Genomic DNA, 17,932 nt, shown 5'->3' with positions numbered 1-17,932 from the left:
GAGGCAACAGGTAAGTAGGTATGGTATATAAGCAGCAGGTAAGTATGTATGGTATATAGGCAGCAGGTAAGTAGGTATGGTATATAGGCAGCAGGTAAGTAGGTATGGTATATAAGCAGCAGGTAAGTAGGTATGGTATATAAGCAGCAGGTAAGTAGGTATGGTATATAAGCAGCAGGTAAGTAGGTATGGTATATAGGCAGCAGGTAAGTAGGTATGGTATATAGGCAGCAGGTAAGTATGTATGGTATATCGGCAGCAGGTAAGTATGTATGGTATATAAGCAGCAGGTAAGTATGTATGGTATATCGGCAGCAGGTAAGTATGTATGGTATATAGGCAGCAGGTAAGTAGGTATGGTATATAGGCAGCAGGTAAGTAGGTATGGTATATAGGCAGCAGGTAAGTATGTATGGTATATAGGCAGCAGGTAAGTAAGTAAGGTATATAGGCAGCAGGTAAGTAGGTATGGTATATAGGCAGCAGGTAAGTAGGTATGGTATATAAGCAGCAGGTAAGTAGGTATGGTATATAAGCAGCAGGTAAGTAGGTATGGTATATAGGCAGCAGGTAAGTAGGTATGGTATATAGGCAGCAGGTAAGTAGGTATGGTATATAGGCAGCAGGTAAGTATGTATGGTATATAGGCAGCAGGTAAGTAGGTATGGTATATAGGCAGCAGGTAAGTATGTATGGTATATAGGCAGCAGGTAAGTATGTATGGTATATAGGCAGCAGGTAAGTATGTATGGTATATAGGCAGCAGGTAAGTAGGTTTGGTATATAAGCAGCAGGTAAGTAGGTATGGTATATAAGCAGCAGGTAAGTAGGTATGGTATATAGGCAGCAGGTAAGTAGGTATGGTATATAGGCAGCAGGTAAGTAGGTATGGTATATCGGCAGCAGGTAAGTAGGTATGGTATATCGGCAGCAGGTAGGTATGTATGGTATATAAGCAGCAGGTAAGTAGGTATGGTATATAAGCAGCAGGTAATTATGTATGGTATATAGGCAGCAGGTAAGTATGTATGGTATATAGGCAGCAGGTAAGTATGTATGGTATATAGGCAGCAGGTAAGTAGGTATGGTATATAGGCAGCAGATAAGTATGTATGGTATATAAGCAGCAGGTAAGTATGTATGGTATATAAGCAGCAGGTAAGTAGGCTAGTATGGTATATAAGCAGCAGGTAAGTAGGTATGGTATGTAAGCAGCAGGTAAGTAGGTATGGTATATAGGCAGTAGGTAGGTATGTATGGTATATAGGCAGCAGGTAAGTAGGTATGGTATATAGGCAGTAGGTAGGTATGTATGGTATATAAGCAGCAGGTAAGTATGTATGGTATATAGGCAGCAGGTAAGTAGGTATGGTATATAGGCAGTAGGTAGGTATGTATGGTATATAAGCAGCAGGTAAGTATGTATGGTATATAGGCAGCAGGTAAGTATGTATGGTATATAGGCAGCAGGTAAGTATGTATGGTATATAAGCAGCAGGTAAGTAGGTATGGTATATAGGCAGCAGATAAGTATGTATGGTATATAAGCAGCAGGTAAGTATGTATGGTATATAGGCAGCAGGTAAGTAGGTATGGTATATAGGCAGCAGGTAAGTAGGTATGGTATATAAGCAGCAGGTAAGTAGGTATGGTATATAAGCAGCAGGTAAGTAGGTATGGTATATAGGCAGCAGGTAAGTAGGTATGGTATATAGGCAGCAGGTAAGTATGTATGGTATATAGGCAGCAGGTAAGTATGTATGGTATATAGGCAGCAGGTAAGTAGGTATGGTATATAGGCAGCAGGTAAGTAGGTATGGTATATAGGCAGCAGGTAAGTAGGTATGGTATATAGGCAGCAGGTAAGTAGGTATGGTATATAAGCAGCAGGTAAGTAGGTATGGTATATAGGCAGCAGGTAAGTAGGTTTGGTATATAAGCAGCAGGTAAGTATGTATGGTATATAGGCAGCAGATAAGTATGTATGGTATATAGGCAGCAGGTAAGTATGAATGGTATATAAGCAGCAGGTAAGTAGGTATGGTATATAGGCAGTAGGTAGGTATGTATGGTATATAGGCAGCAGGTAAGTAGGTATGGTATATAAGCAGCAGGTAAGTAAGTATGGTATATAAGCAGCAGGTAAGTAGGTATGGTATATAAGCAGCAGGTAAGTATGTATGGTATATAGGCAGCAGGTAAGTATGTATGGTATATAGGCAGCAGGTAAGTATGTATGGTATATAGGCAGCAGGTAAGTATGTATGGTATATAGGCAGCAGATAAGTAGGTATGGTATATAAGCAGCAGGTAAGTAGGTATGGTATATAGGCAGCAGGTAATTATGTATGGTATATAGGCAGCAGGTAAGTATGTATGGTATATAGGCAGCAGGTAAGTATGTATGGTATATAAGCAGCAGGTAAGTATGTATGGTATATAGGCAGCAGGTAAGTAGGTATGGTATATAAGCAGCAGGTAAGTATGTATGGTATATAAGCAGCAGGTAAGTATGTATGGTATATAAGCAGCAGGTAAGTATGTATGGTATATAGGCAGCAGGTAAGTAGGTATGGTATATAGGCAGCAGGTAAGTAGGTATGGTATATAGGCAGCAGGTAAGTAGGTATGGTATATAAGCAGCAGGTAAGTATGTATGGTATATAAGCAGCAGGTAAGTATGTATGGTATATAAGCAGCAGGTAAGTAGGTATGGTATATAGGCAGCAGGTAAGTAGGTATAGTATATAGGCAGCAGGTAGGTATGTATGGTATATAGGCAGCAGGTATGTATATAAACAGGTATAGTATATAGGCAGCAGGTAAGTAGGTATAGTATATAGGCAGCAGGTAGGTAGGTATAGAAGCAGCAGGTAGGTAGGTATAGAAGCAGGTATAGTATATAGGCAGCAGGTAGATATGTATGGTATATTGTCCACAGTTAGCCAAGTATGGTATATAGGCAGCAGGTAGGTAGGGATGGTATATAGGCAGCAGGTAGGTATATAAGCAGCAGGTATGGTATGGTATATAAGCGGTCGGTAGGTATGGTATATATAAGCAGGTAGGCAAGTATTTATATAAGCACCAGGTAAGTAGGTATAGGCAGCAGGTAGGTATAGTATATAGGCAACAGGTAGGTATAGTATATAGGCAGCAGGTAGGTATGGCATATAGGCAGCAGGGAGGTGGGTATGGCATATAGGCATCAGGGAGGTGGGTATATAGGCAGCAGGGAGATATGGCATGTAGCTAGGCAGCAGGGAGGTATGGCATGTAGCTAGGCAGCAGAGAGGTGGGTATGTAGGCAGCAGGGAGGTGGGTATGGCATGTAGCTAGGCAGCAGGGAGGTGGGTATGTAGAAAGCAGGGAGGTGGGTATGTAGGCAGCAGGAAGGTATGGCATGTAGCTAGGCAGCAGGGAGGTGGGTATGTAGAAAGCAGGGAGGTGGGTATGTAGGCAGCAGGAAGGTATGGCATGTAGCTAGGCAGCAGAGATGTGGGTATGTAGGCAGCAGGGAGGTGGGTATGGCATGTAGCTAGGCAGCAGGGAGGTGGGTATGTAGGCAGCAGGGAGGTATGGCATGTAGCTAGGCAGCAGGGAGGTATGGCATGTAGCTAGGCAGCAGAGTGGTGGGTATGTAGTCAGCAAGGAGGTGGGTATGGCATAGTAGCTAGGCAGCAGGGAGGTGGGTATGTAGGCAGCAGGGAGCAATGGCATGTAGCTAGGCAGCAGAGATGTGGGTATGTAGTCAGCAGGGAGGTGGGTATGGCATGTAGCTAGGCAGCAGGGAGGTGGGTATGTAGGCAGCAGGGAGGTATGGCATGTAGCTAGGCAGCAGAGAGGTGGGTATGTAGGCAGCAGGGAGGTGGGTATGGCATGTAGCTAGGCAGCAGGGAGGTGGGTATGTAGAAAGCAGGGAGGTGGGTATGTAGGCAGCAGGAAGGTATGGCATGTAGCTAGGCAGCAGGGAGGTGGGTATGTAGAAAGCAGGGAGGTGGGTATGTAGGCAGCAGGAAGGTATGGCATGTAGCTAGGCAGCAGAGATGTGGGTATGTAGACAGCAGGGAGGTGGGTATGGCATGTAGCTAGGCAGCAGGGAGGTGGGTATGTAGGCAGCAGGGAGGTATGGCATGTAGCTAGGCAGCAGGGAGGTATGGCATGTAGCTAGGCAGCAGAGTGGTGGGTATGTAGGCAGCAGGGAGGTGGGTATGGCATAGTAGCTAGGCAGCAGGGAGGTGGGTATGTAGGCAGCAGGGAGGTGGGTATGTAGGCAGCAGGGAGGTATGGCATGTAGCTAGGCAGCAGAGAGGAGGGTATGTAGGCAGCAGGGAGGTGGGTATGGCATGTAGCTAGGCAGCAGGGAGGTGGGTATGTAGGCAGCTGGGAGGTGGGTATGTAGGCAGCAGGGAGGTATGGCATGTAGCTAGGCAGCAGAGATGTGGGTATGTAGGCATCAGGGAGGTGGGTATGGCATGTAGCTAGGCAGCAGGGAGGTGGGTATGTAGGCAGCAGGAAGGTATGGCATGTAGCTAGGCAGCAGGGAGGTGGGTATGTAGGCAGCAGGGAGGTGGGTATGTAGGAAGCAGGGAGGTGGGTATGTAGGCAGCAGAGATGTGGGAATGTAGGCAGCAGGGAGGTGGGTATGGCATGTAGCTAGGCAGCAGGGAGGTGGGTATGTAGGCAGCAGGGAGGTATGGCATGTAGCTAGGCAGCAGAGAGGTGGGTATGTAGGCAGCAGGGAGGTGGTATGGCATGTAGCTAGGCAGCAGGGAGGTGGGTATGTAGGCAGCAGGGAGGTGGGTATGGCATGTAGCTAGGCAGCAGGGAGGTGGGTATGTAGGCAGCAGGGAGGTATGGCATGTAGCTAGGCAGCAGGGAGGTATGGCATGTAGCTAGGCAGCAGAGGGGAGGGTATGTAGGCAGCAGGGAGGTGGGTATGGCATGTAGCTAGGCAGCAGGGAGGTGGGTATGTAGGCAGCAGGGAGGTGGGTATGTAGGCAGCAGGGAGGTGGGTATGTAGGCAGCAGGGAGGTGGGTATGCAGGCAGCAGGGAGGTGGGTATGCTTTCACTTATCTTTAAGCATACTGGTAATGTGAAGTGTACAGTATGGTGTCTGATTGCAGGAAGATTGTACAACACAGAAGCAGCTGTCAGCGCTCATCCAGGTGTGTGATTGGTTACTGTAGCAGTGTTAGTAGATGAATGTAGGGACTGCAGCATGGAGAGGCCGGTACAGGATGTGTCTGTAACCCCAGCAACTGCTGCCAGGAGACACCACAAACACAGAGCGGCCACATCCAGATCCTCCTCACTCCTACAGCAGGTGAGATTACCCAGCATATACTATATACTAACTGCATGATACTAACACGCTACATAGCTGCAGAGGTACAGACACATCACAGGCATGATGCTAACATGCTACATACCTGCAGAGGTACACACACATCACATGCATGATACTAACACGCTACATACCTGCAGAGGTACAGACACATCACACGCATGATACTAACACGCTACATACCTGCAGTGGTACAGACACATCACACGCATGATACTAACACGCTACATACCTGCAGAGGTACAGACACATCACACGCATGATACTAACACGCTACATACCTGCAGAGGTACACACACATCACACTCATGATACTAACACGCTACATACCTGCAGAGGTACAGACACATCACATGCATGATACTAACACGCTACATACCTACCAAGGTACAGACACATCACATGCATGATACTAACACGCTACATACCTACCAAGGTACAGACACATCACATGCATGATACTAACATGCTACATACCTGCAGAGGTACACACACATCACATGCATGATACTAACACGCTACATACCTGCAGAGGTACAGACACATCACACTCATGATACTAACACGCTACATACCTGCAGAGGTACAGACACATCACAGGCATGATACTAACACGCTACATACCTACCGAGGTACAGACACATCACATGCATGATACTAACATGCTACATACCTGCAGAGGTACACACAAATCACATGCATGATACTAACACGCTACATACCTGCAGAGGTACAGACACATCACACGCATGATACTAACACGCTACATACCTGCAGAGGTACAGACACATCACAAGCATGATACTAACACGCTACATACCTGCAGAGGTACAGACACATCACATGCATGATACTAACACGCTACATACCTGCAGAGGTACAGACACATCACATGCATGATACTAACATGCTACATACCTGCAGAGGTACAGACACATCACATGCATGATACTAACATGCTACATACCTGCAGAGGTACAGACACATCACATGCATGATACTAACACGCTACATACCTGCAGAGGTACACACACATCACATGCATGATACTAACACGCTACATACCTGGAGAGGTACAGATACATCACATGCATGATACTAACATGCTACATACCTGCAGAGGTACAGACACATCACACGCATGATACTAACACGCTACATACCTGCAGAGGTACACACACACATCATATGCATGATACTAACATGCTACATACCTGCAGAGGTACAGACACATCACATGCATGATACTAACAGGCTACATACCTGCAGAGGTACAGACACATCACATGCATGATACTAACACGCTACATACCTGCAGAGGTACAGACACATCACAGGCATGATACTAACACGCTACATACCTGCAGAGGTACAGACACATCACAGGCATGATACTAACATGCTACATACCTGCAGAAGTACAGACACATCACATGCATGATACTAACACGCTACATACCTGCAGAGGTACAGACACATCACATGCATGATGCTAGCATGCTACATACCTGCAGAGGTACAGACATCACAGGCATGGAGGGGACATGCTACATACCTGCAGAAGTACAGACACATCACATGCATGATACTAATGTGCTACATACCTGCAGAAGTCCAGACACATCACATGCATGATACTAATGTGCTACATACCTGCAGAGGCACAGACACATCACATGCATGAAGCTAACACGCTACATACCTTACCTGTAGAAGTACACACAAATCACGTTTGAGTCTAGCATGTGAGATAGAAGCACTTGGGAAGAGCTAAATGGAATGTACATCTGTCCTAGGTTTCTGACCTATGTCTTTTAAACCCCCAGGACAAGTCTGTATTTGCTTTGTTGAAGATTTGGGCTTTAAGTAAAAGCCGGATAATGGTTCCTGGGGGCATGGATGTGAGAGAGAAGAGAGGGCTCCATCCACAGGGCCGGTTCAGGTGTTTGTGCCTTTCAGCCTGAGAGCAGGTTGATCAGTGATTGCACCTGGAAGAAGCTCAAATAAAGGCCCCCATACATCAGCAATCAATTGTAGCAATCCTGCAGTTTGCAATTGATTGTGTATAAAAATCTGCAATGTATGGGCTTCACAGATCGCAGATTGCAACCAAAAAGTGATTGGAATTGTTTAATCAGATTGTCCAACATGTAGATTTCACAGATCGATTGGGGCTGTAGATTGCTAGTGTGTGGACATGATCAGCAGATTTGCAGACCGTTCCTAGTAAAAGGATGGGCCTTTCAAGATTGGCAGATCTGTGTTTGCTGCAATTGATCTGCAAATCACTGAAAAAGATCTGTAATGTATGGGCGCAGATTGCTCGATTGGGAAATCCTAAAATTGGCCAATAAATATTCAAATTCTTCAATTGTGGTTTTTAGATTGCTGATGTATGGGGGCCTTAAGCTGTGTCAGGATTTAGCTCAGAGTCTCACACCTGGAAGAGCAAGGAGGCAGGCTTGTTCAGAGACACTGGGGGGAATTCAATTCAACGCGCTATTGAATAGCGACGGGAGGGACTCCCAAAGCTATTCAATACACCGCAATGTTTGGGCGCGCTAAGGATTTCTTCTCGCACCCCACTGGGGTGCACGGATGTTTTTCTACATAGTGCGGCGCTCACAGCAGCGCGCCAGGCACTTTGGTCAGAGAATGCCGGTAACCGCGCCTTAACACCCTTGTTAAGGCGCGATGACCGCGATAACTGGCATTCTCCAACCACACAGCACACTGAATTGAATAGCTCCGGGAGCTCGCTCTCAGCGCTATTCAATTTGCATTGAACTGTGTTATACTTCTTGTAAGTGATGTGCATATGCCTATGTTTGTGGTGAGGGCAGTAGGCTCTACCACTGTTTGATAGAGGGAAGTTATTGTTTAGTTAGTGCCCAGGCGGGCTAGGATTTATGTTTATGACTTACATTTTTATTACTGCACAATAAAAACTAGCTCTGGTTAGCTTGCATGAAAACCCTGGACTGGTGTGCTGTGTCCTGGCTGCTGTGTGTTTGGAGGTGTCCATCTACCCCAGGAGAGGGGCCTCCTACCCCGGTCCTGTTACAAGTGGTGGAGAATGTGGGCATCACACTGAAAATTGCAGCAGGAGGAAAAGTTATACATTTAAAATTTAAAGTGACAGACACCAATTTGTTGTTTGGATATAAACTCGTATTCTGTGAAATCCATGGTGGTGGCATCAGTAGATGCTCAGGGCAGCCAGATTCTGCTTCAAACCTACACCTAAAGATAACATGGAGGACATTGAGGAAGTTAAATGACCCTACTCTGGTAAAAGCCAGGGAGAATGTAAAAGTGATTGATGGTAAACCCATATACCCTGATAGTCTGTCATATCCTCACGTGGCAGTATGCCAGAATTTTTTGTATCAAGTGACTAAGAAAGGGGAAGATATTGGGGAACAGTTCGTAATTCCCAGGGCATACAGAAGAACAGTGTTTAGACCTGGCTCATGGTCACATAACTGCAGGTCACCTAGGGGTAGAGAAAACCACTGAGCAAATTTTACAGAGGTTTTTCTGGCCCGGGGTTCATAAAGAGGTATCTGATTATTGTGCATCCTGCCCTGATTGTCATAATCATGCTCCAAGGCCACACTTTAAAAGTCCACTTGTCCTATTAGTCATTATTGAGGTTCTGTTTGAAAAAATAGCTATGGATTTGGTTGGACCTTTAATGAAATCTGCCCGGGGCCATCAATATATTCTGGTGATAATGGATTACGCTACCAGGTACCCGGAAGCGATACCATTGCACAATACGTCAACAAAAACCATTGTCAGATAATTATTCCATGTCTTTAGCAGATTGGGAATACCTAAGGAAATCCTAACTGACCAAGGTATCCCATTTATGTCAAAGCTTATGAGAGTTATGCCGCCTGTGTAAAATTGCCCAGTTAAGAACCTCCGTGTATCACCCCCAGACTAATGGGTTTGTGGAGAGGTTTAACAAAACCTGTAAAACACATGCTAAGGAAAGGGGTGGACAGAGATGGAAGAGATTGGGATTACTTGTTACCTTATTTGTTGTCGGCCATAAGAGAGGTTCCCCAAACCTCCACAGGGTTTTCACCTTTTGATTTGTTGTACGGGAGACACCCAAGGGGATTACTTGACATTGCCAAAGAGACAAGGGAGGGGCAGTCCAGTTCGTATAAAACTGTTATTGAGAATGTTTCCCAAATGCAGGAAAGAATTGCTGCAGTGGTGCCGATAGTGAGAGAGCACTTGGAATGGGCCCATTACATTTTTATTACTGCACAATAAAAACTAGCTCCTGCAAGCTTGCACGAAAAAGGTGGACTGGTGTGCTGTTACTACCCCAGGAGAGGTACAGACACATCACATGCATGGAACCAACATATTACATACCCTGAAATCTACAGCACAAAACATAAAAAGCATCAGTGAGATTCAGGGGGGACAAGAACAATTGCAGAATGTAAGGAAGCTCTGTAAAGCTGGAGAGTTGTAGTAATAGGGACTTCTGACAGCTGGGCACATACAATGACCTCTAGTGGCTGGGCACAACCAGGGATCTCTGGTGGCTGGGCACAACCAGGGACCTCTGGCAGCTGGACACAACCAGGGACCTCTGGGGGCTGGGCACAAACAGGGACCTCTGGGGGCTGGGCACAAACAGGGACCTCTGGCGGCTGGGCATATACAGTGACTTCTGGCGGCTGGGCCCAACCACGGATCTTTGGGAGCCCAACCACCTTGATGTTCTCTGGCAGTACACTAGTTACAGGACTTTCTCTGGCACCAAGGCTGGGACTGTACAATATAACTTCATATTGTCTTCTTTCAATTCACATTTACAGTCTTTACTGTACTCGTTGCAAAAAGCATACACCGATTAGCCAAATTATGACCACCAGGCCAATATTTTATTGGACCACCTTTTGCCCTTAATACGGCTTGAATTCCTCTAGGTACGGATAATACTCACTGTAGTCATATTCAGATTATCCATAATTAATGCACTGATGCCCATCTGTGGTACTGAACAAGTCCGGCCACTTTCCGTTCTGCTCGAACATCTAGTAGCCGTGTACGACCACAGGCCTTGATCTCAGACCCAGTGTTTTGGCTGCTGGTCCACTCTGTGTATACTACAACTACTACCCTCACACAATTCACCATGGCAGAAGTGTTGCCAATGCTCCCCTGCTGCTGCAAGCGCCAACAATCACTCCAAATTCACAGTCAGATGGCATTGTTTGCTGCCCCAGAGTGTATTTAGGTTATTTTAGATCACCAGGAAGGTTTGCTGGTGGACCTGTGTTTCACAAACCATCACTGTATGTAGAAGGGCTAATCGCACAATGACGCCAAGTAATCTCCGCAGTGAGGGCTCCAATGCCAAACAGGTAGCCGATGTGGTCTGGGCTGCCCTCAAAGCCACTCCCCTGACCAGATTTATTCCATACAATATCTACTGTAACCTGTATGCTCTGGGGTCCACCTGTACATGTAACTGGAGTGAAATTGTCCTAAAACTGGACGCGGACCCTTTGGGTAACCCATTCTCCAATCTACGCCTATTTCCATTAAATTGAATTTGAGGACCATCTGTCTGTGGCTTTGGGATTAGTATTAATATGAGCCATGATCTCTGGTTCCTCTTCATAGTCCACTCACTGTACATCTGACAATTTGCATGGTCTGATTTCCATATACTGCTATTCTGTACTAGTTACCAGTGGCAGTAGCCTCATGCAGCAAAGCTACTCCTCAACTTACATCTACCCAGCTACTTACCTCATATTCCTGATCTCCAATATCAATCCCCTTATACCTGTTACACAAATACCTACCTCAGGTTCCTCCTCCCATCCCCCCCTTATACCAGTGACCCGGCTACCGACCTCAGGTCCCTGCTCTCCCATGTCCCCATTACCTTATACCTGTGACCTGGCTACCTACCTCAGGTTCCTGCTCTCCCATATCCCCATCACTTTATACCTGTGAAATGGCTACTGACCTCAGGTCCCTGCTCTCCCATGTCCACACCACCTTATACCTGTGACCTGGCTACCTACCTCAGGTCCCTGCTCTCTCATGTCACCATCACCTTATACCTGTGACCCGGCTACCTACCTCAGGTCCCCGCTCTCACATGTCCCCACCAGCTTATACCTGTGACCCAGCTACCTACCTCAGGTCCCTGTTCTCCCATGTCCCCACCACCTTAAACCTGTGACACGGCTACCTACCTCAGGTCCCTGCTCTCCCATGTCCCCACCACATACCTGTGATCTGGCTACCTACCTCAGGTCCTTGCTCTCCCATCTCCCCACCACATACCTGTGATCTGGCTACCTACCTCAGGTCCTTGCTCTCCCATCTCCCCACCTTAAACCTGTGGCCTGGCTACCTACCTCATGTCCCTGCTCTCCAATGCCCCCACCAATTTATACCTGTGACCCGGCTACCTACCTCAGGTCCCTGTTCTTCCATGTCCCCATCACTTTATACCTTTGACCCGGCTACCTACCTAAGGTCCCTGCTCTCTCATGTCCCCACCACCTTATACCTGTGATCCGGCTACCTACCTCAGGTCCTTGGTCTCTCATGTCCCCACCACCTTATACCTGTGACCCGGCTACCTACCTCAGGTCCCCGCTCTCCAATATCCCCACCACCTTATACCTGTGATCCAGCTACCTACCTCAGGTCCCTGCTCTCCCATGTCCCCACCACCTTATACCTGTGACCCGGCTACCTACCTCAGGTCCCTTGCTCTCCCATGTCCCTACCACCTTATACCTGTGACACGGCTACCTACCTCAGGTCGCTGCTCTCCCATGTTCCCACCACCTTATAGCTGTGATCTGGCTACCTACCTCAGGTCCTTGGTCTCCCATGTCCCCACCACCTTATACCTGTGACCTGGCTACCTACCTCAGGTCCTTGCTCTCCCATGTACCCACCATTGTATACCTGTGTCCCAGCTACCTACCTCAGGTCCCTGTTCTTCCATGTCCCCATCACTTTATACCTGTGACCCGGATACCGACCTCAGGTACCTGCTCTTCCATGTCCCCATCACCTTATACCTGTGACCCGGCTACCTACCTCAGGTCCCCGCTCTCCAATGTCACCACCTTATACCTGTGACCCAGCTACCTACCTCAGGTCCCTGCTCTCCCATGTCCCCACCACCTTATACCTGTGATCCGGCTACCTACCTCAGGTCCCTGCTCTCCCATGTCCGCACCACCTTATAACTGTGACCCGGCTACCTACCTCAGGTCCCTGTTCTTCCATGTCCCCATCACTTTATACCTGTGACCCGGCTACCTACCTAAGGTCCCTGCTCTCCCATGTCCCCACTACCTTATACCTGTGACCCGGCTACCTACCTTAGGTCCCTGCTCTCCCATGTCCCCATCACCTTATACCTGTGACTGGGCTACATACCTCAGGTACCTGCTCTCCAATATCCCCATCACCTTATACCTGTGACCCGGCTACCTACTCCAGGTCCCTGCTCTCCCGTGTCCCCACCACCTTATACCTGTGACCCGGCTACCTACCTCAGGTCCCTGCTCTCCCATGTCCCCACCACCTTATACCTGTGACCCGGCTACCTACCTCAGGTCTCTGCTCTCCCATGTCCCCACCACCTTATACCTGTGACCCGGGTACCTACCTCAGGTCCCCGCTCTCCCGTGTCCCCATCACCTTTTACCTGTGACCCGGCTACCTACCTCAGGTTCCTGCTCTCGCATGTCCCCACCACCTTATACCTGTGACCCGGCTACCTACCTCATGTCCCCGCTCTCCCATCACCTTATACTTGTGACCCGGCTACATACCTCAGGTCCCTGCTCTCCCATGTCCCCATCACCTTATACCTGTGACCCGGCTACCTACCTCAGGTCCCTGCTCTCCCATGTCCCCATCACCTTATACCTGTGACCCGGCTACCTACCTCTGGTCCCTGCTCTCTCATGTCCCTATCACCTTATATCTGTGACCCGGCTACCTACCTCAGGTCCCTGCTCTCCCATGTCCCCATCACCTTATACCTGTGACCCGGCTACCTACCTCAGGTCCCTGCTCTCCCATGTCCCCATCACCTTATACCTGTGACCCGGCTACCTACCTCAGGTCCCTGCTCTCTCGTGTCCCCATCACCTTATACCTGTGACCCGGCTACCTACCCCAGGTCCCTGCTCTCCCGTGTCCCCACCACCTTATACCTGTGACCCGGCTACCTACCTCAGGTCCCTGCTCTCCCGTGTCCCCATCACCTTATACCTGTGACCCGGCTACCTACCTCAGGTCCCTGCTCTCCCGTGTCCCCACCACCTTATACCTGTGACCCGGCTACCTACCTCAGGTCCCTGCTCTCCCATATCCCCATCACCTTATACCTGTGACCCGGCTACCTACCTCAGGTCCCCGCTCTCCTGTGTCCCCATCACCTTTTACCAGTGACCCGGGTACCTACCTCAGGTCCCTGCTCTCCCATGTCCCCACCACCTTATACCTGTGACCCGGCTACCTACCTCAGGTCCCTGCTCTCCCATATCCCCATCACCTTATACCTGTGACCCGGCTACATACCTCAGGTCCCTGCTCTCCCATCTCCCCATCACCTTATACCTGTGACCCGGCTACATACCTCAGGTCCCTGCTCTCCCATGTCCCCATCACCTTATACCTGTGACCCGGCTACCTACCTCAGGTCCCTGCTCTCCCATGTCCCCATCACCTTATACCTGTGACCCGGCTACCTACCTCTGGTCCCTGCTCTCTCATGTCCCTATCACCTTATATCTGTGACCCGGCTACCTACCTCAGGTCCCTGCTCTCCCATGTCCCCATCACCTTATACCTGTGACCCGGCTACCTACCTCAGGTCCCTGCTCTCCCATGTCCCCATCACCTTATAACTGTGACCCGGCTACCTACCTCAGGTCCCTGCTCTCTCGTGTCCCCATCACCTTATACCTGTGACCCGGCTACCTACCCCAGGTCCCTGCTCTCGCGTGTCCCCACCACCTTATACCTGTGACCCGGCTACCTACCTCAGGTCCCTGCTCTCCCGTGTCCCCACCACCTTATACCTGTGACCCGGCTACCTACCTCAGGTCCCTGCTCTCCCGTGTCCCCACCACCTTATACCTGTGACCCGGCTACCTACCTCAGGTCCCTGCTCTCCCATATCCCCATCACCTTATACCTGTGACCCGGCTACCTACCTCAGGTCCCCGCTCTCCCGTGTCCCCATCACCTTTTACCAGTGACCTGGCTACCTACCTCAGGTCCCTGCTCTCCCATGTCCCCACCACCTTATACCTGTGACCCGGCTACCTACCTCAGGTCCCCGCTCTCCCATCTCCCCATCACCTTATACCTGTGACCCGGCTACATACCTCAGGTCCCTGCTCTCCCATATCCCCATCACCTTATACCTGTGACCCGGCTACCTACCTCAGGTCCCTGCTCTCCCATGTCCCCACCACCTTATACCTGTGACCAGGCTACCTACCTCAGGTCCCTGCTCTCCCATGTCCCCATCACCTTATACCTGTGACCCAGCTACCTACCTCAGGTCCCTGCTCTCCCATATCCCCATCACCTTATACCTGTGACCCGGCTACCTACCTCAGGTCCCTGCTCTCCCATGTCCCCATCACCTTATACCTGTGACCCGGCTACCTACCTCAGGTCCCTGCTCTCCCATGTCCCCATCACCTTATACCTGTGACCCGGCTACCTACCTCAGGTCCTTGCTCTCCCATGCCCCCACCACCTTATTCCTGTGACCCGGCTACCTACCTCAGGTCCCTGTTCTTCCATGTCCCCATCACCTTATACCTGTGACCCGGCTACCTACCTCAGGTCCCTGCTCTCCCGTGTCCCCACCACCTTATACCTGTGACATGGCTACCTACCTCAGGTCCCTACTCTCCCATGTCCCCATCATCTTATACCTGTGACCCAGCTACCTACCTCAGGTCCCTGCTGTCCCATGTCCCCACCACCTTATACCAGTGACCTGGCTACCTACGTCAGGTCCCTGCTCTCCCGTGTCCCCATCACCTTATACCTGTGACCCGGCTACCTACTCCAGGTCCCTGCTCTCCCGTGTCCCCACCACCTTATACCTGTGACCCGGCTACCTACCTCAGGTCCCTGCTCTCCCGTGTCCCCACCACCTTATACCTGTGACCCGGCTACCTACCTCAGGTCCCTGCTCTCCCATATCCCCATCACCTTATACCTGTGACCCGGCTACCTACCTCAGGTCCCCGCTCTCCCGTGTCCCCATCACCTTTTACCAGTGACCCGGCTACCTACCTCAGGTCCCTGCTCTCCCATGTCCCCACCACCTTATACCTGTGACCCGGCTACCTACCTCAGGTCCCCGCTCTCCCATCTCCCCATCACCTTATACCTGTGACCCGGCTACATACCTCAGGTCCCTGCTCTCCCATATCCCCACCACCTTAAACCTGTGACCCGGCTACCTACCTCAGGTCCCTGCTCTCCCATGTCCCCACCACCTTATACCTGTGACCAGGCTACCTACCTCAGGTCCCTGCTCTCCCATGTCCCCATCACCTTATACCTGTGACCCAGCTACCTACCTCAGGTCCCTGCTCTCCCATATCCCCATCACCTTATACCTGTGACCCGGCTACCTACCTCAGGTCCCTGCTCTCCCATGTCCCCATCACCTTATACCTGTGACCCGGCTACCTACCTCAGGTCCCTGCTCTCCCATGTCCCCATCACCTTATACCTGTGACCCAGCTACCTACCTCAGGTCCTTGCTCTCCCATGCCCCCACCACCTTATTCCTGTGACCCGGCTACCTACCTCAGGTCCCTGTTCTTCCATGTCCCCATCACCTTATACCTGTGACCCGGCTACCTACCTCAGGTCCCTGCTCTCCCGTGTCCCCACCACCTTATACCTGTAACATGGCTACCTACCTCAGGTCCCTACTCTCCCATGTCCCCATCATCTTATACCTGTGACCCAGCTACCTACCTCAGGTCCCTGCTGTCCCATGTCCCCACCACCTTATACCAGTGACCTGGCTACCTACCTCAGGTCCCTGCTCTCCCGTGTCCCCATCACCTTATACCTGTGACCCGGCTACCTACTCCAGGTCCCTGCTCTCCCGTGTCCCCACCACCTTATACCTGTGACCCGGCTACCTACCTCAGGTCCCTGCTCTCCCGTGTCCCCACCACCTTATACCTGTGACCCGGCAACCTACCTCAGGTCTCTGCTCTCCCATGTCCGCACCACCTTATACCTGTGACCCGGCTACCTACCTCAGGTCCCTGCTCTCCCATATCCCCATCACCTTATACCTGTGACCCGGCTACCTACCTCAGGTCCCCGCTCTCCCGTGTCCCCATCACCTTTTACCTGTGACCCGGCTACCTACCTCAGGTCCCTGCTCTCCCATGTCCCCACCACCTTATACCTGTGACCCGGCTACCTACCTCAGGTCCCCGCTCTCCCATCTCCCCATCACCTTATACCTGTGACCCGGCTACATACCTCAGGTCCCTGCTCTCCCTTCTCCCCATCACCTTATACCTGTGACCCGGCTACATACCTCAGGTTCTTGCTCTCCCATGTCCCCATCACCTTATACCTGTGACCCGGCTACCTACCTCAGGTCCCTGCTCTTCCATGTCCCCACCACCTTATTCCTGTGACCCGGCTACCTACCTCAGGTCCCTGCTCTCCCATGTCCCCATCACCTTATACCTGTGACCCGGCTACCTACCTCAGGTCCCTACTCTTCCATGTCCCCATCACCTTATACCTGTGACCCGGCTACCTACCTCTGGTCCCTGCTCTCTCATGTCCCCATCACCTTATACCTGTGACCCGGCTACCTACCTCGGGTCCCTGCTCTCCCATGTCCCCATCACCTTATACCTGTGACCCGGCTACCTACCTCAGGTCCCTGCTCTCCCATGTCCCCATCACCTTATACCTGTGACCCGGCTACCTACCTCAGGTCCCTGCTCTCTCGTGTCCCCATCACCTTATACCTGTGACCCGGCTACCTACCACAGGTCCCTGCTCTCCCGTGTCCCCACCACCTTATACCTGTGACCCGGCTACCTACCTCAGGTCCCTGCTCTCCCATATCCCCATCACCTTATACCTGTGACCCGGCTACCTACCTCAGGTCCCTGCTCTCCCGTGTCCCCATCACCTTTTACCAGTGACCCGGTTACCTACCTCAGGTCCCTGCTCTCCCATTTCCCCACCACCTTATACCTGTGACCCGGCTACCTACCTCAGGTCCCCGCTCTCCCATCTCCCCATCACCTTATACCTGTGACCCGGCTACATACCTCAGGTCCTTGCTCTCCCATGTCCCCATCACCTTATACCTGTGACCCGGCTACATACCTCAGGTCCCTGCTCTTCCATGTCCAAACCACCTTATTCCTGTGACCCGGCTACCTACCTCAGGTCCCTGCTCTCCCATGTCCCCATCACCTTATACCTGTGACCCGGCTACCTACCTCAGGTCCCTACTCTTCCATGTCCCCATCACCTTATAC

General features: G+C 50.4%; 1 protein-coding gene across 1 annotated transcript in view; it reads left to right on the top strand.

Annotated features, from left to right (window-relative positions):
• Positions 1-5,285: 5,285 nt before the first annotated feature.
• Positions 5,286-17,932, top strand: part of SPMIP8 (sperm microtubule inner protein 8) — a 41,178-nt gene continuing 28,531 nt past the window's right edge. The window contains exon 1 of the mRNA XM_088450812.1: positions 5,286-5,327. The gene's annotated coding sequence lies outside the window, so the exon portion shown is untranslated. The remainder of the gene's footprint in view (positions 5,328-17,932) is intronic.

The sequence above is a fragment of the Taudactylus pleione genome, unplaced genomic scaffold (assembly GCF_031769625.1).
Source record: "Taudactylus pleione unplaced genomic scaffold, aTauple2 ptg000526l, whole genome shotgun sequence".
NCBI classification, from domain to species: domain Eukaryota; kingdom Metazoa; phylum Chordata; class Amphibia; order Anura; family Myobatrachidae; genus Taudactylus; species Taudactylus pleione.
The sequence above is the reverse complement of the archived record's forward strand: the minus strand, read 5'-3'. Positions and strand labels throughout refer to the sequence as shown.